The 24,507-nt window shown below is 36.0% G+C and overlaps 1 protein-coding gene across 1 annotated transcript in view; it reads left to right on the forward strand.

The window, feature by feature from the left end:
* Positions 1 to 20,025: 20,025 nt before the first annotated feature.
* MIPOL1 (mirror-image polydactyly 1) overlaps positions 20,026 to 24,507 on the forward strand; it is a 539,636-nt gene continuing 535,154 nt past the window's right edge. The window contains exon 1 of the mRNA XM_072629753.1: positions 20,026 to 20,077. The gene's annotated coding sequence lies outside the window, so the exon portion shown is untranslated. The remainder of the gene's footprint in view (positions 20,078 to 24,507) is intronic.

The following is a 24,507-nucleotide window of genomic DNA, read 5'->3' on the forward strand; positions in this document are numbered from 1 at the left end:
ATCATGGTTCTCACATCACAGACTCTGTTAGTCTATTCTAACTTGGAGATAACTCCTAAATTTCATACACCTTATCATCCCCAGAGTTCAGATCAAGTAAAGTATATGGAAACTCATCTGAAATGGCCAGACATCCTCCCCTTTGCTCTGTTCTACTTGAGGAGTAGACCAAGGGGGAATTATATGTTTCTCTTTATGAAATGCTTTTTGGACACCCTCTCATAAAAGCAAAACCTTTTCCTCAATGTATACATCATTCCTTGGAGAGGATACTTCAATTGCATCTTATATATGACAACTACAAAATAGACAGTGAGAACTTCATGATGCAGGGATCATAGTTCAAACCCAGTCTTTGGATTTTTTGCTTCATGACTACCAACCCAGGGATAGAATCTATTTGAAGAACTTCTAAAGAAACAGAGGAGTTCAACCTGCCTGGGAAGGGCCATTTCAAATATCACTGACTATCCCAGCTGCAATCAAGATTGGAGAATAGGATTCTTGGATTTACTGTTCACAGGTAAAACCTGTATCACATTCTGATGCACTTTTTACTCTGTTGGATTCCTCCTCACCATAATAACACCAGAGAGAAGATAAGGACATACAGATTGCCTTTATTTTACTGTTTAGTAGGTCTCATAATCCTTGAATTTATGATTTTTGGACTAAGTCCACAACCCATATTTTCTCTTGCCCCTATCTTTGTTTCTTTCCTGATTATGAATAAAGCCAAATATAAGCCTGCCCCCCATCACAGACCAATCACAATCTTAAGTTTAGTTTGCATCACTGGACCTTATGTAACCAACTGTGTAAAAAGCTGCTCTGTCTGTCAGATGCATCCCTGGTTACTGAGGAGTCTGGGATCTCACTGGCAATTGTTACCCTTGCTAATAAATTGACTGTACTCAGACCTTTGCACCTCAGATTTCCTTTATTGTAGATTCTTATGACACCCCTGTGTTCAGATCCCCAAGTTCACCAGTGGAAACCACCTTATACCACAGCAACACTATTCCAAGTCATCTGTGATGAAGCATGGGAGAAAGAAAGGATCAGTCTGTAAAGAGAATGAAAGAGTAAAGGAACAAGAAATTTATTACACACCTACTGAGGGGCCAGGCACTGTGCTAAGCACTTTATAAATATCATCTCATTTAATCCTCACAACAACCCTGGGTTATTATTATAGTAGATGGTATATGCCATTAATCCTATTTTAAAGTTGAGAAAACTGAAGTAGAGGTTCAGTGACCTATACATAGCTAATAAGTTTTTTAATCCAGACTTGAACTCAGATCTTTTTGACTCCAGACTCAGTGCTCTATGTAAAGAACTTCTCCATCCAGTTGAAACCTTTTGAGACCCTGCTGATCTAGAACCAGGGTACTGGCCCAGAACCAGGGTGGCAAGGCCTTCATCAGTGAAGAATACATATCCTTTGAAGACAATAACCTGCTGGATCTACTACAATTCACCAGATTCTAGTCCCTTGATGGCTAGAGGCATCCTCCTTATTCTCTACCAATTTGGCCTGGCTCTTTTAGCAAATCTTGAGGCCTTCTAGACCAGCACATTGCTCTCCCCATAAATGACAATAGTATACAGTGAAAGTCTGACTTTGCACTTCCCAGTCAATAATTGTTTGTTTGAAAGAGAGAAAAGAAAAAAAGTGAAAAGATAAACTTTCAAATCACATGTTTGTTCTTTGTTCTAGAAGAGGACCACAATGATATCACTATGTTAGAATCAAGTTAAAGTGTGTCTGCCTGTGACTGATCAGACCAATACAAACTCAGAATGCTCTACCACAAGTCAGGCACAAACAATCCATATGAATCAAATAATATAACAAGAATAATAGTTATGAAGTATTTCTCCCTAAAACCTAAAGCACATTTATCCATAAAGACACAAGGAGTCAGGAGTTCAGAGGAGGGGACAGGCAAGGGGAATGAATATAAACAAAATAGTGAGGCACACATATAGGAAACATAAGTGGCAAGGGCAACTCACAATTCAGGATGAGCTAGATGGCCTTTTGTTCTACAGAGAGCTGTCACAAATTTCACTACAGGGTGAAGCATCAGTGGACAAGTGATGCTTGTCCACTGCTTAGTCTGGCTTTTCATATCTGGGATTACTTTTCCCAGAATGTGGTATCTCTGGTGGATAGTTTGATGTACCTCCAGGACATACTGGGTTGTTTACTCAACCACTAGGATGATTCTGCATAGGACACAGCTGCTGCCAAGCTAGGACATACATACAGGCTACTTGGCTGTTACAGTGTCTCCTCTCTGTTGTATGTACCAATCTGCTGGACCCTTTGGGCTTTCTTTTCAACGGGCAGCTATATTATCTACCACCTCCAACCTAGTCTTAGGTTAGTATTACGTGTTCTTTCAGGAAGGATGTTATGATGCTTTTTTGAGTTCTACTGTGCTCTTTCAGAAAGAGTAGAGACTAAGCTAAGATTTAGGCTAGAACTGACAAAAGCCGTACCAGTTAAGCTTCTTCAGGTTTGTCAATTACCAGCCATCTGAATCCAGTGACCTGATATTCCTCAGGATGACTGGAGATGACCCAGGATGAGGTAAGTGGGCTTAAGTGACCTGCTCAACGTCACACAGCTAGTGAGTGGCAAGTGTCTGAGGTGAGATTTGAACTCAGGTCCTCCTGACTCCTGTACTGGTGCTCTATCCACTGCACCACCTAGCTGCCCCTCAGCTTTGACTAGTAATTATTAGAGAATGACTCTTGTTATTATATATTTCAAACGATTCAATATATGCCTTGGATGCTAGAAAATTTATTTACAAAGTTCCTTTTCTCCAGGTCACAGTTTCCTTTCTAATTTTAACTATGTTGATTTTTTGTCTAAATATTTCAAGTTTATATAATCAAAATTGTCCATTTCCTGTGATCATTCAACAATCAATCAAGTATTTATTAAACATCTATTATGTTCCATGAATTGTGCTAGGTATCGATGATAATACAATGAATGAAATGGTTCCTATTCACAATGAATTTACATTCTGATTGGTGAACAATAAAGACATATATAGAATATGTAGAATAAAAATGAAGAGAATGAATACAAAGTAATTAAATACAAGATACCTTGAGAGAGAAAGCATCTGATTGCTTTACTAAGGTTATTATTTCAATTAATTTATAGTTGAATCTCTAAAATTCTTTATGTAAGTCATTATATCATCAGCAGAAAGAACTAATTTTGTTTCCTATTTGCACTCAATCCTTCAATTTATTTTTGTTGCTTGAATAGCATTGCTACAACTGTATCAAATAGTAGTGATGGCAATGGGCTTTGCCTGATCTTATTAGAAAGTCCTCTAATGTAATTCTACTATAAATAAGACTAGCTCTTCTTGTTACATAGATATGATTTACCATATTAAGTAAAGGTCTTTTTTTCCCTTGGATTTTTAGTATTTTTAACTTAAAGAGGTTTTGTCAAAAGCTTTTTCTGCTTGCTTCTTGTAATTATATTGTCTTATGAGTTTTGCTATTAATATGGTCTCAGATTTTTAGTTTTCCTAATATGGTCTCTACACACATCCTAGAAAGTGAAGTCAAGTGACCCTTAGAAAACTTTGCTAACAGTAAGGCTAGTAGAAGTGGTGGAATACCACTGAGGTATTTAAAATCCTAAAAAAAATAATACTCTTAAAGTGCTGTATTCAATTTGCCAGCAAATCTAGAAAACTCAACAGTGGCCACTGGATTGGAAAAGACCAGTTTATATCCCAGTCCTGAAGGAGGGCACTGCCAAAGAATCAAATTACCAAATTGCATTCATTTTACATGCAAGCAAGGTTATACTTAAGATTCTGAAAGCTAAGCTTCAGCAGTATATGAACCAAGAAGTGCACACTGGTTTTTCAAGAGGAAAAAGGAACTATAGACCAAATGGCCAACATTCTCTGGATTATGAAGAAAGTAAGGGCATTCCAGAAAAACATTTACTTCTGTTTCATTGACTATACTAAAGCCTTTGACTGTGTGAATCATAACAAATTGTGACAAGTCCTCAAAGAGATGGAAGTACCAGATCACCTTAATTTGTCTCCTGAAGAACCTTTTTGCAGGTTAAGAAGTAGCAGTTAGAACCAATCATGCAACAACTGATTAGTTTAAGACTGGAAAAGGAGTACTACAAGGCTGTATGTTGTCATCATATTTATTTAACTTATATGCAGAATACGTCATGCAAAATGCTGGATGAATCAAGAGCTGGAATTCAAAGTTGCTAGGAGAAATATCAACAATTTCAGATATGCAGATGATACCACTCTGATGGCAGAAAGTGAAGAGGAATTAAGAAACCTCTTGATAAGGATGAAAACTGACCACTTCAGATTGATGCTTTTAAATTGTGGTCTTTGAGGATACTTTTGAGAGTCCTTTAGACAGCAAGAAGATCAAACAAGTCAACAATAAAGAAATTAATTCAGAGTATTCATTGGAAGGACAAATACTGAAGCTGAAACTTAAATACTTAGGCCACATAATGAGAAGACAGGATTCACTGCGAAAGACCCTGATGTTGGAAAAGATTGAAGACTAAAGGAAAAGGGGGTGGCAGAGGTTGAGATGGAGAGACAGTGTCATAGAAGCAATGAACGTGAGCTTGGACAGACTTCAAGAGATAGTGGAGGATACAAGGGTCTGGTGAGCTATTTTCCATGGGGTCATGAAGAGGTGGACATGACTTAACAAGAATATCCAAGGATAAATTAGTAATGATAAATCTAAGACACTAGAATTAAGGGATGAAAGCATCTATCATCTCCAGTTTTTCTAAAGTTCTCTTCACATCTTTAATTTCTTTCTTGTTTATTTTTTAATTAGATTAATCTAGGAGTAAAAAGGTTATATTGAGATCCCCTACTATTCTGGTTTTTCTATTTTTTCTTTTGTAATTTGATTATCTTTTCCTTAAAAGTATTTAGAGCAGGGGTAGGGAACCTGCATCCCCAAGGCCATGTATGGTACTTGGATTCAGCTTTGAAGCCACAGGTTCTCCACCCTTAATTTAGAGGTGATGTCATTTGAAGTAAACACACATATATAATCTTGATATTGATGTTTGGGTTCTTGGGTTCTCATTTATCTTTTGAACAGGTTAATCTAGGGCTGAAAGGATTACACTGAGGTCTTCCCACTATAATAATATTACTATTTCATTCTCTCTCAGTTTGATTGACTTTTCCTCTAAGTATTTAGGGGCTAAGCTATTTGATAGATACTCACTTGCACACATCATGCTTTCGATTAAGGTTATAGTCAATGCATACATGATAAAAAGAAAAAAACAGGCAAACTGCATTATGTTTAAAGATATAGATCAATCAACATTGGCATACACACACATTTACTGTAGGCTTAATTGAAAGCATAATAACTACCTTTGCTTTTTTGAGTTCAGTTGAAGTATAATAGATTTTGCTCTAACATTTTAATTCTATATTAATCCCTATGTTTCAAGTGTATTTTTAAAAACTGTTTTCCAAGTCATTCTGCTATATTATTCCATTTCACCCAATTTACATTTATATTTATAATTGTGTATTTTCCCCATCCGGAGCTCTTGAAGATAAACTAAAGTTGTCTTTATGTAATTTCCATTTAGGTTAATAAGCAGAAAAAATCAAAATGCAGTCACAATTTACAAAAGGTAGGATTCAGTGATGTTATTACCACATACCATGTGACAAGTCTTTTACTTTACTTTTATTTAGTGTATGGGTGCACTTATTTGCAAAGGACAATTTGTTTCTGTCAGGTTTATTGTTGAAATGGTAGAACAAATTGATTTGTATTTTTATACTTCCATTATATACCAAGCACAGTTCAATGTATTTTCCATACTATAGTTCAATCCATAGCTTTCAATCTCTAAATAATTGAGATTATATATCTGATCTAGTTGTATTAAGTATTTGCAGAATTATTCACAACTCAGGATTAAAACCTGATTAAAAAAATAAGCTGCTAAAAAGATAATGAAACAAAATAAAAATGAGTAAGCAAAGGAAAAAGGACCAAAATATAGATAGCAATTTTGGTATAAAATAAAATCTGGGTTCATATACAGAGGAATATAGTGAGGTTAAAAAAAAGCCACTCCTTCCCCAAGGAAAAATGTCAAATGATCACAAGCCCAAAAGCAGTTCTTGAAAGAATTTAAAAATAACTTCAAAAATCAAATAAGAGAGATCAAGGAAAATAATCAGAAAAAATAAAAGTAATACAAGAAAATTATGAAAAGAAAAATAACCAATTGGAAAAAGAAGTCCAAAATCTCTTTCATATTTTATTTTCCCCCCAACTACATGTTAAAATGCTTTTTTAACATTTGTTTAAGTTTTGAGATCCAAATACTATTCCTTCCCTTATTCCCTTCCCCCTCCCTACAATGTTAAGCAATCAGATATATGTTATACATGTGCAATCATGAAAACATTTCCATATTACTCATTATGTACAAGAAAAATAAATAAAAATAAATTAATAAAAATAAAAATAAAAAATAAAAATAAACAAATAAAAGAAAAAGAAAGAAAGAAAGTGAAAAAAGCATGCTTCAGTCTATATTTAAACAATATTGGAGCAGATAGTATACTTCATCATTAGTCTTTTGGGAATTGTCTTAGATCTTTGTATTTCTGAGAATAGCTAAGTCATTCATAGTTCTTCATTGCACAATATTGCTCCTACTGTGTATGATGTTCTCCTGTTTCTGTTCACTTCACTTTGCATTAGTTCATGAAAGCCTTCCTGCTTGTCATTTCTTAAAGCACATTGATATTCCATCACAATCACATACCACAGCTTGCTTAACCACTCCCCAATTGATGGGCATCCCCTCAGTTTCCAATCCTTATCCACCACAAAAAGAGCTGCTATAAATATTTTGTGCAAATATACACTTTTCCTTTTTTAAAAAAATAATTAGACAAGATAAAGAAATTGAAGGAATGAGAATAGGCAAAGAAGAAACTAAGTTATCACTCTTTGCAGATGATATGATGATATACTTAGAAAATCCCAGAGATTCAAATAAAAAGCTATTTGAAATAATAAACAACTTTGGCAAAGTTGCAGGTTACAAAACAAACCCGCACAAATCTTCTGCATTTCTATATATTAGTAACAAAGTCCAACAGCAAGAGATAGAAAGAGAAATCTCATTTAAAGCTAGGGTAGACACTATAAAATATTTGGGAGTTTACCTGCCAAAACAAACCCAGGGACTATATGAACACAACTACAAGATACTTTTCACACAAATAAAGTCAGATCTAAGTAAGTGGAAAAACATAAGAGGCTCATGGGTAGGCTGAGCCAATATAATAAAAATGACAATGCTACCTAAATTAATTTACTTATTTAATGCCATACCAATTAAATTATCAGATAATTCCTTTCTAGAGCTAGAAAAAATAGTATCAAAATTCATCTAGAAGAAGAAAAGGTCCAGAATATCAAGGGGACTAATGAAAAGAAATGCTAGGGAAGGTGGTCTAGCTCTACCAGATCTCAAATTGTATTATAAAGCAGCAATTATCACAACCACTTGGTACTGACTAAGAAACAGAAGGGTAGACAAGTGGAATATGCGAGGCACTCAAGACACAGTAGACAATGAATATAGCAATCTACTGTTTGATAAACCCAAGGACTGCAGCTTCTGGGATAAGAATTCACTGTTTGACAAAAATTGCTGGGAAAACTGGATAAAAGTGTGGCAGCAACCAGGCATAGACCAATGCCTGACACCATACACAACAATAAAATCCAAATGGGTACACAATGTAGGCATACAGATTGATACTACGGACAAATTGGTGGAGCAAGGAATAGTGTATTTATCAGATTGATGGAGAAGGGAAGAATTTTTGACTAAAGAAGAGATAGAAAGCATTATGAAGTGCAAGATGGATAATTTTGATTATATTAAACTGAAAAGTTTTTGCACAACCAAACCAAAGGCAACAAAAATTTGGAGGGATGTAGAAAATTGGGAAAGAATTTTTATATCTAATATCATTGATAAAGCCCTCATTTCTAGAATGTATAGAGAACTGAGTGAAATGTACAAAAATACAAGTCATTCCCCAATTGATAAATGGTCAAAGGATATGAACAGGCAATTTTCAGAGGAAGAAATTAAAGATATCTATAGTCATATGAAAAAATGCTCTAAATCACTTTTGGTTAGAGACATGCAAATCAAAAGAACTCTGAGGTACCACATCACATCTATCAGATTGGCAAACATAACAGAACAGGAAGTTGATAAGTGTTGGAGATGATGTGGGACAGTTGAAACCCTAATACACTGTTGGTGGAGCTGTGAGTTGATCCAACCATTCTGGAGAGCAATTTGGAACTATGCCCAAAGGGTTACAAAAATATTCATACCCTTTGGCCCAGCAATATCATTTCTAGGACTGTATCCCCAAGAGATCATAAAAATTACAAAGGGTCCCACGTGTACAAAAATATTTATATCAGCACTCTTCGTGGTGGCCAAAAACTGGAAATCAAGGGGATGCCCATGAATTGGAGAATGGCTGAATAAATTATGGTATATGAATGTAATGGCATACTATTGAGCTATAAGAAATGATGAACCAGAAGACTTCAGAGAGGTCTGGAAAGACGTATATGATCTGATGCTGAGCAAAAGGAGCAGAATCAGGAGAATTTTGTGCACAGCAATGACCACAGAGTGTGAGAGTTTTTTCTGGTAGACTTGGAACTTCGTCACAGTACAAGGACTTAAAATTTCCCTTGGTCTTCTAAGGCAAAATGCCTTCCATATCCAGAGAAACATCTATGGAATTCAATCACAAAATGTATTAGATCATTTTTTGTGTGTGTATTGCATTTTGGTTTGTTAGATGATTTCTCCCATTCATGTTAATTCTTCTACACAGCATGACTATAGTGAAAATGTATTTAATATATGTAGAACCTATATAAAATTGCATGCCATCTTGGGGAGGGAGGGGGGAAGTAGGAGGGAGGGAGGGAAAAATAATAATCTAAATTATATGGTAGTGATTGTAGAACACTGAAAATAAATAAAATCAATTTTAAAAGAATATCTTTGGAATATAGACCTAGCAGTGGTATTGCTGGATTAAAGAGTATGCACAGTTTTATAGCACTTTGGGCATTGTTGCAAAATAATCTTCAGAATGGTTAGGTCAGTTCACAGTCCCACAAGCGTATTAGTATCTCAGTTTGCCCACATATGCACCAACTTCCATCATTGTCCTTTCTTTGTCATATTAGCCAATCTGAATTGGTACCTCAGAGTTATTTTAATTTGCATTTGGCTTATCAGTGCTGATTTAGAGCATTTTTTTCATATGTCTATAGATTGTTTTGATTTCTTTGTCTGAAAACTGTTCATATCCTTAGAGCAATTATCAATTGGGGAATGACTTGTATTTTCATAAATTTGACTTTGTTCTCTACAAATCTGAGAAATGAGTCCTTTATCAAAGATACTTCTTACAAAATTTTCCCAGTTTTCTGTTTTCCTTTTAATTTTAGTTGCATTGTTTTTATTTGTGCAAATTTTTACATTTTATATAATCAAAATATCTATAGTCTCTATATTTTCTTTGGTCCTAAATTCTTCCTTTATCCATAGTTCTGTTAGATAAACTACTCTGTGCTCCCCTAATTAGATTGTGGTGTCTTATTTTATGTGTAAATCATGTACCCATTTTTATCTTGATATACAGTCTGAAATGTTGGTCTATGCCTAATTTCTGCCATACTGTTTTTCCAGTTTTTCCATCAGTGTTTGTCAAATAATGAGTTTTTTGTTCAAAAAACTTGGTTTGGGGATTTATCATATACTAGATTACTACCTTGTGGTGGGAATGCTACCAGCAACTTCTGTGGAGGTGTAAGACCATTAACATCAGCACACAAGAGAACTGCAACACAGGTTCTTGATCTGCTTTTCTAAAGGAAAGACAGTTTCAAAAGTGTTAGTAATCTTACTTTAATTTAACAATGAGAAAGATATATAAGTAGAGAGAAGTGAGTATCCAAGAAACAGTACAATAAACAGGGTTCCAACTGTCTAAACAAAGTAATAGATACATGATCACCAGACCAGGGAGCACTAACATCTGGGTTCACAGTGGGGTGGGGGTGGGGTGGAGAGGGGCCTCTTAGCAATGGCTAACCAGAGTCTGGTCTGGCCAAATCACAAAGACCTCAGGTGAACATTCTTCCCATGAGTGAGCCCCAAAGCAAACTAACCTCTCAGAATACATATACACACTTTCGACTAATAGGCTCAATGTAATGCCAGAAGGCATTACAAGACTCAGTGCCAAAAAAAGGTGTGAAAACCTGTATAACTCAGCATGGAATGTATCACAGCTGTGAACTGGGCCAGAGTTCAAAGAAGCAAGACATCCATGATTGAAGTTTTTGTGTACCTTTTGACCTGGGAACACAGCCCCTATTACAAGGGGGCAAAAAAGGGAATGTATGTGGTCACATTGGCCTACAAATGCACAGGGAAGATCTTATGTTCCCTTAACCCTTCATAGAGTCATTTATTACTGTGTGTAATCTATTCCACTCATCCATCACTCTATTTCTTAGCTAGCTCCAGATTGGTTTGATAATTACTACTTTATAATACAGGAGATATATATATATATATATATATATATATATATATATATATATATATATATATATATATATATATATATATATATATATATATATACATATATATATAGGGATATGACTAGACCACCTTTCTTCACATTTTTCATTGATTCTCTTGATATCCTTGACCTTTTGTTCTTCCAGATGAATTTTGTACATATAGTTCCATAAAATAATTTTTATAGGTTGATTGGTATGACTAAATAAAGAGATTAATTTAGGCAAAATAGTCATTTTTATTATATTGACTCAGCCTACCCATAAGCAATTAATACTTTTCAATTGTTCTGATCTGACTTTATTTGTGTGAAAAGGTTTGTAGTTATGTTCAGATAGATCCTGGGTTTGTCTTGGCAGGTAGACTCCCAAGTATTTTATATCGTCTACAGTTATTTCAAATGGAATTTCTCTTTCTATGTCTTTTGTTGGACTTTGTTGCTAATATATAGAAATGCTGATGATTTATGTGCATTTATTTTTCTATCCTGCAACTTTGTTAAAGTTGTTAATTATTTCCACTAGCTTGTTAATTGATCCTATAGGATTCTCTAAGTATAACATCATGCATCTCCAAGGAGTCGAGGTCCAAAATCTTAAGGAAGAAAATAGCACATTGAAAACTAGAATTGGGCAAGGAGAATTGAATGATTATTATAAAACACCTAGAAACAATAGAACTAGAAAAAATAGAAGAGAATCTGAAAAATCTTATCAGAAGAATAACTGATCTGGAGAACAGATTGAATAAAGACAGTATAAAATTTGTTGGATTATTCCTGGAGCCATGATGGCAGAGCAAGCAGTAAATTGCTGTAACTCTCCCATATTCACCTCTAAACAACAGCAAAATAGTGCCCCAAAACAAATCCTGGAACAAGAGAACCAGCAAAAAGATGGGGTGAAACAATCTTCTAGCCCAAAAAACTTGGAAAGTGAAAAGAATGGAATCAAGAAAACATTGTATACAGTATCAGCAACATTGTGTGATGATCAATTATAAATGATTCACCTCTTTTCAACAACACAAAGGTCCAAATCAGTTAAAAGGACTCAAGAAGGAAAATACTATCCATATCCATATAAAGAACTGATGGACTCTAAATGAAGATCAAAGCATTTTTTTTCACTTGCTTTATTCTTTCTTGTGTTTTTTTTCTTTTGATCTGTTTCTTCTTTCACAATTGTGACTAATATGGAAATATGTTTTACATGATAGCATATATATAATCTATTTCAAATTGCCTACCATTTTTGGAAGAGTGGAAGAAAGGAGAATAATTTGGAATTCAAAATCTTGTAAAAATGAATGTTAAAAATTATCTTGACATATAATTTGGAAAAAATAAAATAGTATCAATTTGTAAAAATAATTTTTTTTAAATTTATAAAAAGAATTGTCAGATTACCTAAAGTTATAATAAAAAAGAATCTTAATATGATATTAGAAGAATTATTAAGAAAAATTGCCCTGAGGTTCTAGAACAAGATGGTAAAGTGGAAATAGAAAGAATCTACCACTCACCATCTGAAGTGCCAGCTCTGTGGCCCTGAAAAATTCTTAAAAATGGACAGATAACTTTGATATAAAGTTATCTGTTAAGTTTGAATAATGATGCCAAATAATGACTATTCTGAATTTGAATTTCTGTTACCACAACAGTTCATACTATAATTATGCAAAACTACAAAAATATAGCATATACAGTATAAATAGGAGCACAATTCACTAAACAAATAATTTATATATTATATAAGCAATTTTTTTCACATTTTAATTGAGTTGGAAATAGTCACAATCCTTGTGAATTTTACTGACTTCAAGATATGTCCTAAATGACCAAGTACTGTCCTCTGTCCACCCCCAACTATAGTAGGTAGGGAAAAGAGACTCAGGTATTGTATCATATATACATAGATACAATATGTAGGACAATTATACATATAAGCTTATAGTTAAATATATAAATTCACAAAACACAGAAAGCCTTTTACAATTAAGATTAATCTAAAACTTTAAACAGTTTCCAAATTAGTATGATTCGTATTTCTAAATTTAAAAATTATTAAGACATTCTTTTACCTCACATATTCCTACAAAGCTAGTTTTTTTCTCTTACATAAAAATTTTTTATAAGTACTTTTTCAGACCTAATCAGGGTTTGATAGAGTGTCTGCATTCTAGTACATTTTTTTCTCTGTCATTACTTAATGTGTCTAGATTAAGTATATCAAATATTTAAATAACCATTTGCAGAGAAGGCATCATCTTTTAATCTCATTTTCCCCATGTAGGGTTACACAGATTCAAGTATTGTTTTCTCAAAGCAGCTTGGCTTTTAATTTAAAATTATAACCTAAGCATTTTAAAGCATTTCAAAATGTTGCTTAACTTCTGAAATCAAGATTTTCACTTTTTTCCCCCCAAAACAATAATTCCCAGAAGAATGGAACTGAGAGGGAGAAACTTCCCACCCTTTTCCTTGCTTTCCTCTGTGTAGTTATCTTTCTTTTCCCTATTTCATAAGCAAAGGTACTGCGAAGGTGAAAAAAGACCTGTCCATGAACTCATCAGTTGGAAACAACAATAGTTTTGTCCAGATACAATTCCAACTCATTTCCCATTTCTGCAAATCAGCTTGAATCATTTTAATTGGCTTGGGGCTATTTTCCTCTCCTGATAAAATATATATTGACAGTTCTTGGAAGGGGAAGTTTATTAACCAGTTCATAAATTATCAAAGGATATGAACAGGCAGTTTCCAGAAGAAGAAATAAATCACTAGGCACAAGAAGTAATTGTTCTGAATCACTACTTCTGAGAGAAATACAAATGAAAACAACCCTGAGAAACCACTTCACCACAATCAGATTGGCTAACATGACAGAAAAGAAAAACAAATGTAGGAAGAGCTGAGGAAACTTTGGGACAGTAAAGCACTGTTGGTGGAGTTGTGAACTAGTCCTGGAGAATAATTTGCAACTATGCCTAAAGAGCTTTGAAACTGTGCATACTCTTTGACCCAACAATGCCTGTACTATGTTTGTATCCTAAAGAGATCAAAGAAAAGGGAAAAAGGACTTATTTGTACAAAAATCTTTATTGTATTAGCAAAGAACTGAAAATTTAGGGGATGCCCATTAACTAGGAAATAGCTGAGCAAGTCATGGTATATGATTGTGATAGAATATTGTATTATAAGAAATGATGGGCAGGATGATTTCAGAAAAACCTTGGAAGATTTTGTAAAAATAAGCGCCCTGACATACACAGGAGGGCCAACTATCACACGTTCTTTGATCTGCTTTTCTAAAAAGAAAGGTAACTTTTGAGGGCTCAACAGTCACTTTAGTCAAGCACATATATATCATTCACTTAGTTCAGGGAAAAACGTCAGCACCCTGAACTTCAGAGAAAATTGAGAAATATAGACCGATAGCACTTCCAGCTGCCTGACATAAGGAATACATACATATATCATAGATCAGCAGACAACTGTCTGACCATACATACATAGTTACCAGAGAGAGAAGTACCATTGAGAGAAGCAAATGGTTGTACGCTGCCTTTAATTATATTTCCATGGATAAAACAATACTCATTCTTAATGTTGAATCATCTGACAGTGCCAAGGACTTTGATAGTTTGATTTCTTTCTCGAGTTTTCAGTAGCTGTGGCTGCTGATGATCCAAAGCTGTAGAACCTGCAGATCAGTATGGTTGTATCTGCACAAGGGTTGCTTCCTTGGGTGATAACTGAGGGATATGGGTTAGAAGCAAGGTCAATAAGTCAGAAAGGTGTTGCTATGCCTAAGGCCCTGGATTATCTTCCCATTAGTAGAAATTGGTTCTTGGTTGGTTCTGGTGATGGTGAAGATGTTGGGGCCCCTTCTCCACAAGGTTTGCTCCCTTCAATGATGTCTGAGGAGGGGATTGGGCTCAAAGAAGATCCTTCACAGATACGTAGAAAAGACAAGGAAGAATTATTAAAGGCTTCCTACCTCTAAAGCCACTTATGTACATATGGGAAGCTTCTGCTGGGGTGGGAGTAAAAATCCTGAAGCAAGATCAGAAACTAGAAATTCACAAGGAGAGAGAGGGTATTGTCTCTTCACAGACATGAGAGGAAGACAAAGAAGGTATATTTAAGGCTCCCTAGCCTCACAGCTACAGCAGTTCCTCGGAGAAGCTGGAGTCAAATTGCAGTGGAAAACTAGAAACCAGAGAAGGACAAGGAGGGGGGTTGGGGGAGTTCAGAGGAAAACATTCAGATGGAGTCTGTTGTGGCTCTCCAAGGTTTAAAAAGTCACATACTCTCAGGGACAGACAATACAGATTTAAACAGACAAATCCTCCCACAAAAGTTCCGTGGAGGTGATGAAACGTGTTTTTTTCTTACAGGATTTTACCCTTAGGAATGTCAACTGCCCTGAACAAAACAAAACAGAACTCTTTGGCAGCTGGTCTTTGCCAAACAAAATATAACAATAGAAAGGAGAAGGAGAAGGAGAAAGAGAAGGAGAAGGAGAAAGAGATGGAGAAGAAGAAGAAGAAGAAGAAGAAGAAGAAGAAGAAGAAGAAGAAGAAGAAGAAGAAGAAGAAGAAGAAGAAAATGCATATAGCTCAAACCTGGACAGGGCAACTTTTCTGTGAAGTCCCAAAAGAGATAAATGAATGAAAAAGCACTTATTAAGTACTTACTATGTGTAAAACACTGCTCTAAGCACTTGGGATACAAACAGAGAAGGGGAAAAACTCTGCTTTCAAGGAGCTCACATTCTAATACAGGGAAGGTAAAACATATAGGAGGTTTCAACTATAAGTCAGATGGAAAGAGTCTATGACCTTTAAAGTATAGTGGAATAAATATAAGGCAATCATATTTGTTAATATAATTTTCACGATAAAACCATATCAGTTTCTGATATATAACCATTTGACAGTACCAAGGACTTTGGTGCTAAGAACTTTCTTTTCTGAGTCTTCAACAGTTATGACTATGGAGAAGGCAGGGGCTGATGCATTTACAGAGGTAGTTGTCATAATGTCTGGAAGCAGGATCTATGGGTACTATCATTCTTGGGACTCTTGGGTTTACTTTTCCATTGATGGTTATTGGTCTCTCTTTTGTGACCCCTTTCTTCACAAGGGATACACTACTAATCATTGGCTGTGGGAGGTGCGTTGTAAGTAGGGTTAGTGGTGTGAAGGAACTGCTATTTCAAGAGCACTGTCTCCATCAGGTGGCATTTAACTTATCTGGTATATGCTATCTTCTATTGCTTCCTCAGAGTACCTTGTTACTACAGCTAGTCTGACTTGCTAGGCCCCATTAAATTTTTGAAGACTCTCTGACATTCCGGTAGGGCTCCAGAGAGCAAACAGTAGTCTGTGTTCAATCTTTCCTGAATTCATGTATTGGATTTCTCAGTCAAATTTTATCACGAACTTGTGATAACAGGACCACATAATTGCTTATAAGTAAGCTAGTAGGAACTTTATTAAAACATACAGAAGACAAAGAAACATGCATGGCTAGCCACAAGGAGACTCCTTTAGGAAGGATTTCTCACTTTCAGGGCATAGGTGGCATAACAAAATGAGCCCTAGACTTTAGAGTCAGGAAGTCACTTCAAATTCTGCCTGAGACACTTGCTACTATGTGATTATGAGAAAATCATTTAACTTCTCTCAGTTGCAGGTTCCTTAATTTATAAAATGTATAATAATACCTATCTCACAAGATTGTTGTATCAAATAAGACAACAACCATAAAGTACTTTGCAAATCTTTAAGTACTATATAGATGCTGAATATTATTACTATTATATACTCTCAGGAACAAAAAGATTTTATTAGCCTTGCAAGTGGATTAATCTTGCATTTCAGTATTGCTGTTGAACTTCAGCATTGTCTAGTTTAAAACAAGGACTGTCTGTGTTATAGATCTAGGGTGGAAGGAGTTTTAAAGGACAGATATGGAGGGGAAGATGTGCCTCCTTGAATTGGATGGAATGAAAAAAATTTCTAAGATGAAATTGTTCAAACCAAGTTATGTGATTGTCTCCTCTCCTTGCTCTATACTTTTTTAATTGTGTAGAAATTATAGACAGATAAAAAGTCAGGTTTTGAATTACTTCCAACAGTTACTCAAGTTCTTTTATTTTCTTCTCTCCCCCTCCCCCTTTTCTCTCTCTCTCTTTTTAGTTAACTGATAAAATATATAACCTTGTCTAATGATATAACATTTTAGTCCTGTAATTTAGTCTTTAATCATCTAGTTTAATCCTCTTATTTTATAGATAAAATGAAGTCTAGAAACCTTAGGTCACTTGTCCAAGAGCACATAAGTAATTCTGAAAGAATTACATTATGCCCTGTAAAATACAACATTACTTATCATAGTGACTAAATTAGGGAAGATTCAAGATGCAGAAAGTTTGAGGTTGAAGTATTACTAATCTGCATGCTCTATAATCCATAGTTAAGATTGTAAACCTAAAAGATACTAAGTTACATCTTTTCAGATCTGCTTTGGGATTTGGTTTCCTCATCTGTAAAATAATGGGGTTGAATTAGTAGCTTCTATGGCCACTTTCCATACTAAATCTGTGGTTTAAGACCCATGACAAGTCATTATCCAACATTACAAGTTATCTAGTCTTTCTTTTGAAATAGTCAAAATATGTCACAAAGTCCATGAAACAAATGTCAAACATTTTACTCATGGGAGAGGTCCTTACTTCGAGACTATTTTAGACAGAATTCTAACAAAATTGGTTGTCTGGTTTCCTACTTTATGGCATATTAGAAACAGTCATTTAGAAGAACAGATGAGGGGTAGTGGTGGTGGTGGTAGAAGTGTAAGTGGAATTTATAGAGCCCAAATATCCCGATTGTAGCAAAAAGTGACATAACAGTAAGGGACATATGGTAAGGAAAAAATTTGCCAGTCCTTTTGTCATATAGACAAAGTTGTTTTCCTTAAAAGTCACTGAAACAGTGCTTGTTTCAGCAGCCACTTATACTAAATACAGAGAAGATTAGTATGCTTCCAGTGTTGAGGTTTAAGGCTGCTCAGGACCCCCAAATACTGACATGCCAGGTCCTGACTGAATGAATTCTTCTTAAGCCTTCTTTCAGCCAAGGAAAAACAAAGTTTATTTAAGATCTGCCATGTTGGCCAGACTCTTAAGAAATCTGAGCATTTGTGATGCTTATATTGACAGGCGAGCAAGATAGATTCTGAATTAGATTGAATCTGAGCCCCTTCATGGAGGCAAGATGGAGCTTCTATACCGAAATACTGAGAGGGACCTAGGGTTGGCCAAGTAGTCTGTGGTGACTGGAAGAGGGGATTGGGGAGGGTCTTGATGGGAGTGGTCTGTAGACCAGGGTAATTAAAAATCAGACTCCAGGAACCAAGAGAACAGGATTAAGGTTGAGAAGTAGCTGAATGCTACCTGGAGGTAACAGAAAACGGAGGGCTAGGATAGGTTAAGGATAACAGAGATTGGGGCATGTCAGTAATGGAAGGCTTATGGTCTCAACTGAAAGCCAGAACAAGTGGGAAGATTCAAGAAGCGTCCATATCTTGAAGGGGAAAGAAAAAGGCATTGAAACAATCTTCGCAAAACCCAATTGGTGCAGAGTATTAAAGCTTCTGGTTTCCTGAGTATAAATGGGCCAGGGCACAGTGAGCTTCCTGAAGTTTCCGAATGGCATTCCAGCTTGACCATCACTGACACAGAAAAGCTGCCCTCAGATGAATCAACACTGTATCCTAGTAGAATATCCTTCCCCTTTAAGGGTAAATATCCTTTTGTTAACCGTTAGATGGATGATGTGTTTATTTTGTTTTATTCTTACCTTGACTTTCTAGCCTGATCAGGTCTGCCTGTAACAGAAGAAACTGGAAAACTATAAAAAACTGAGAGAACTCAAAAAATATAATAATGTGGAATAATTAGGGTAGGAGCAAATAGCTTCAATAACTCCTGAAAATATCACAATATTACTGGTCAGTGTGATAATCATTGTTCATAATTATAACTTAAAGATAGTAATAGACATTAAGAAAAATTGTATCATGTACACTTTTATATTTTAAAATGTAGCATAATGTATGTTAGATAATTCTCATAAAAATGATTAAAATTCTTTTTTTTTGAAATTGTTACTTAAAAAGATCAGCTTCAATTAGATGGAAAATCTGTAGTACATCATTTTCTGTCAAGGCTGCATAAAGTGCTGCCATATTATCTTTTACAAATTCATTATGTATCTACCCTCAAGTGGAAAGATTAGGCATTTCTCTGATAAAGAATGCCTTACTGGAAGAAGAGAGATATGATATAAACCCTTGGGCAATGGGTATGAGGAAGTAGGAAGATGAAAGTTGCATAACTGCTCTGAAAGAAATACTGTTTTCTTTGAAATATTTGCCCTGAAGAGTTTTTACTATTTTTTCCTCTCTTCTTAAAAGAAAATAGTTCTAAAGATGGGAAGACAAAAGACAATTCATGCAGCTTTAAACTAGCAACCTAATCCTTTCATCTCTTCCAGTGTCTCACTCCTAAATCTGTTCTTCAAATTTACCTCAACCATCATCCCTCTCCTCCCTGGTCTCACCTCCCAAACACTTGACAATCTTTAACAGTTTCAATATGGCACTGTCCTTTGTCTTAAAAATTCCTTGTCCATTTATATCTCCATTCATGCCAAAATCAATCCTTAGTTAGCTTATTATCAGCCACCTCCTACTTGCATACTGTTGAGTGAAGCTACAGGAAATCACAACACTGTACAGTATTGTACAGCCTGAGGTCCCCTACACATTTATGTCTGTTGTCTAGCTTCAACTAGGTTGTATTCTTTTACTTTTCCCAGACTTACTAAAGACTAATTACCATAGATTGATAAGTGAGTGGAAGATGAAATGAATTGAAGTATGTGACCTTCTTTTAAGGAACTTAGCTATGAAAAGGAAGAGAAATAAGGGAGTCTCTCATGAATAGGTGACCTTTACTGATGCCAAGTCCAACTCTTCTACCTGTGCCCTTGATTGCATCACCTCTCACCTGAAAGCTATTTATGCTTTGGATAATCTTTTCATCTCTGTAATTTAAGCACCAGGACACCTTTGGGAAATGGGAAGCATAAAGTGCCAAGCAAGTTAAATCACCACTATTAACTTGACCACTATTTCTCCTCAGATCTTGATGGAGACAGCTCAGGATTTGAACCAAAGACCCTTGGGAACAGCAGTGCTTCACGCCCAATACTTGGAGGCATCATTCTCAGAAGCAATACCTGTGAAGATGTAACCTGGTAAGTGGTCCTGAAGGAGCAATATTAGCATCCTTTGAAGACTTAAAAAAGAAAGTTTTTGACACTAAAATCCTTGGTACTATTAAATAACCAAACATTAAATATTGATATGATTTTTTAGTTGTTATTTGTCAGAGGACCAGTAACATCAGGAGGGTGATGTCATGACTTGCAAGTGAATTGGATTTAAAGTGATTCAGGGCTGTGCAAAGTCATCAGTCTCACTCTCTCCAGAGTCATTAGGAGTCTAGTGGTAAGACACACTTCAGGACTGACTAGAGGTGGCCCCCAATACAGTAGGAGACTGACTTTTTTAAGTTAAGATCTTTCCCAGATTTGTTTCTCCAAGGCAACACCCATTCAGTGATTAAAGGTTAGGTAAGAAATGAGGCAAAAGATGGCTTTGTTTGCCTACTCAAAAAAAAAAAAAAATCAATCTGGGAGGAAAAGACCCTTAGGGCTTCTAGCTAGAACAGAAGCACTTGCTATTTCCACTCAGTGCCATCAAAAGCCAAACAATGACCAAGTGAGGTTTGGGCTGGGACCTATTATTGGCCAATCAGTGAGAGCCAGTGTGATTTGGTGATTTGGGTTTTAGACATAGTCAAGTAGCTCTATTTGAATGCCAGTGGGCTTTATACAACCCTGGTTTTCCAGAGCTCTTTTTCAAGAAATCATAAATGCAGCTACATGGGCCAAAAGGGTTAATTGTCCTAGTTTTTTGAAGAAAAAAAAGAGTAAACAAAAGTAGGAAAGAGAAAACAATCCAGCCCCAAACCCCAAGATATCTTGAAAGATTTAAGCAATCAAAATTTATATTCCTTTGGGCAGAGCACCCACATGTAAGGGCATGATTCCCTATGTGGACAGAGGGAGGGGAAAGAAGGAGGGAGGGAAAGAGAGAGGAGGAAAGAAGGAAGGAAGGAAGGAAGGAAGGAAGGAAGGAAGGAAGGAAGGAAGGAAGGAAGGAAGGAAGGAAGGAAGGAAAGGAGCATTGCCCAGCTGGAACTAGTCAGGTCCCCAGTGGGGCAGCTACTACTACCCACAGATTGTTGTTTGTCCTTTGTTTTTGAAGACAGCCAGTGATGTCAGAAGGGTGATGTCTTGCCTAGCAAGTGAATTGGATTTAAGTGAAGCAGAGCAGTGCAAAGTTATTAGGTTCACTCTTTCCCTCAGAGTCATTCCGAGTCTAGTGGCAAGACACAGGTCAGGATGACTAGAGATGGCCCTGGATGCAGTGGGAGACATTGGCCTTTTCTTTACTTTTATCAGAAGAAATGATGTTAAATAAAAGGTATTATCATCTGCTTTGCCACTGCAACCTGAGGCCCATGGAACCTTTCCATATGACTTGTAGCTGAAACCTTTCATACATGTTGTCTCCCCCATTAGATTGTGAAATCCTTGAGAGTATGGACCATCTTACTTTTGTATTTGTATTCCCAGTGCTTATCACAGTGTTTTGTATATCATAAGTGTCTAATAAATGCTCCATTCATTTATTCTTAGCTCTTTTTATCTGGTGTCTTTTTCATTACTACTTACAAATATATTAGGATCTCTGACTCTGACATTCTCTTAAACTTTTCTATTATCTCTCCTTTTCATAGCCAAATTCCTAGGAAAATCTTGTTCCTTCACTTTATTTCCCACTTATTTCTTAACTTGTTATTCCTCGAATCCAATTAAAAGCCAAAGAGGAGCAAAGCACTGTAACAAATAAGCCTAGTCACGATCAAAACAAATTCATGCTGTGGCCATGTCCAAAAATGTATATTTCTTTCTATACTCTGGGGGAGTTAGATAACTCAGTGGTGCTGGACCTACAATCAGGAAGACCTATGATCAAATTCAGTCTCAGACAGTTATTAGCTGTGTAACCCAGGACAAATCACTTCACTTCTGTTTTCCTCTTTTCTACTATAAAATAGGGTAAATAGTAACACTGACCTCCCAGGGCTGTTGTCAGTATCAAATAAGATAATATTTGTAAAGTGCTTAGCACAGTGCTGTTGAGGTTTGGAGTGGTGGGGGACCCCAAAATACCAACACACAGGGTCCTGCTCAAATGAGTTCGACACAAGCCTTCTTAAAGTCAAAGAGAAACACAGTTTATTGAAGATTCGCCATACCGGGTTGACTCTTAAGGAGCCTAAGCATTTGTAACGCTTGTATTCACAAGTGGGTCAGATTGAATCTCAGCTAGACGGAGTCTGAGATGGACTGAATCTGAGCACCTTCATGGAGGTGAGATGGAACTTAAATACAGAAAAAGATTGAGGAAAGAATCCAGGTGTCACCAAGTAGCCTGGGGTCTCAGGGATGGTCTTGATACAAGAGGTCAGCCTGGAATGTAGATCAAACCCAGGGAGGATCGTGATGGGAGTGACTGGTAGTCCAGACAATCCACAATCCTGGCTAGGTGACTGGGAAGTTAAGAGAATGCTAAGAAGTGACAGGAAGGGAGAAATATCAAAAGAATGCTAAACTGAGTAAGGGGAATCCAAGGAGCCCCCCCTCTCCTGCCCAAGGCCAGGCTTTGGTGGGGGAGAGGGGGGGACCTTCAGACAAATGGAACAAAACCTTCCTGGTCCAAGGGACAAAGGTCTCAGCTTGGGCTTGTACCCCATCAGTGCCTGACACATATTAGGCATTTTAATAAATCTTTATTTCCTTCTTTTTCTGTCAGAAGGTGGATAACATTCTTTGTCATAGGACCCCTGGAGACATGGCTGGTCATTGCTTAATTAGAGTTCTTAAGTCTTTCAAAATTGTTTTTCTTTACATTGCTGTTGTCCATCATTCAGAAAATCTTGGATAGCATGAAATCATCTCTTTTGTCATCTTACAGCTCAATAATATTCCATTACTTTCAGTTCTGCAGTTGATGAGAACCCTCTTAGATCCAAATATTTGTTTTTATTTTTTTTCCCATTTTAATCCTTTCAGTATCATGAAGTTTGCTTGGGACTATTTTCTCCCTGGTATTATCCTTCCTCTCCAGCCTCCTCCCTTTGCTTAGATGGATCCAGATTTTTTTTCTTTGTCCAGGCTAAAAATGAATTAGATTGGTTTTTGTTTGTTTAGTTGTTTTGTTTTTGCCTCAACTGTGGTTCAGTGACTATGCCCTAGTCAGCATTTTGAGAGTTGAAGTTCACTCTCCTGGGACAGCCTGAGACATTATCACAGAGACTGAATGCCAAAGCTAAGTAAGCAAGAGGAGATTTTAAAAGAAAAGAATCTGAGGAGTTGAGTTACAGCAGGGAAGCCAATTGCCTGTAATGTTACTTGTGACTGGGACTAAGTGCAGAACAAAAATTCTTAACCTTTTTTTGTGCCATGGACCTCTCTGGAAGTATGGGGAAACCAATGGACTTTTGAGAATGTTTTTAAATGCATTAATAAAATACATAAAGGAAACTAATTATACTGAAATACAGTTATCAGTTAGGTGGCACAGTAGATAAAGTGGCAGATGTGGAGTCAGGAAGATCTGGGTTCAAATCTGGCCTCAGACACTTACTAGCTGTGTGACCTTGGGCAAGTAATTCAATCCTGTTTACCTCAGTTGCTCATCTGTAAAATGAGCTGGAGAAGGAAATGGCAAACCACTCCAGTATCTTAGTCAAGAAAGTATCTTAGTCACAAAGAGTTGGACATGACTAAAATGATTCAATAACAAGTTATCAAAATAAATATTTAAAAAAACTAGTTAATGAACTCAGATTAAGAACTATAGTAGTGAATAGTTGGCTTTAGCATAACTTACTTAGCTTCCTCAGAGTTCCTCACAACTGGTTACAATCTACCTTCCATTTTTTAAATTAATTTCTTCATTATCCTTTAATTTCTTCTTTTATACTGATTCTTATTTTCACGTGAAATCAATGCTTGCCCATGAAAAGTTGTACGTGTATGTTTGTAGCTTACCAGATGATCAGAGATGATGGTTACATGAATGATCTAGCCTGTCTAGCCATTGCAAAAAAGCCATCCCAGGACACAGATACAGATACAGACACAGGAACAACTGTAGTTTATTCACTCAGAGTGAGACACACATCAGTAAATGATGAACATGTATGTCTGTTACATTTTGACTAGTGTAATTTATACCAATTTCATCATTCCTTAGATGAGACTTGCTGGTCACAGTAGAGGTAATATCTATTTGTTACAACAACAAAAAAAGGATGCTTATCACTTATTACACAAGAAGGAATGTGTCTTTGTTAGTATAGCTGTTCACATGAGATCAAAGGGAACCACCTATACCTGATAGACAAGATAGAGAAAAGGGACAGAATTCCTTCAGCTACCAAAGTCCTCCTTTGCAAAAAACAAACAAATCCTTTTACAACAATTAGATGTAGAAAGGGAAGTCAGCCTACAGTAAAGATAAGATAATAAAATGGCATCTATAGAAAAAA

This window comes from Notamacropus eugenii, chromosome 1, assembly GCF_028372415.1.
Source record: "Notamacropus eugenii isolate mMacEug1 chromosome 1, mMacEug1.pri_v2, whole genome shotgun sequence".
NCBI lineage: Eukaryota > Metazoa > Chordata > Mammalia > Diprotodontia > Macropodidae > Notamacropus > Notamacropus eugenii.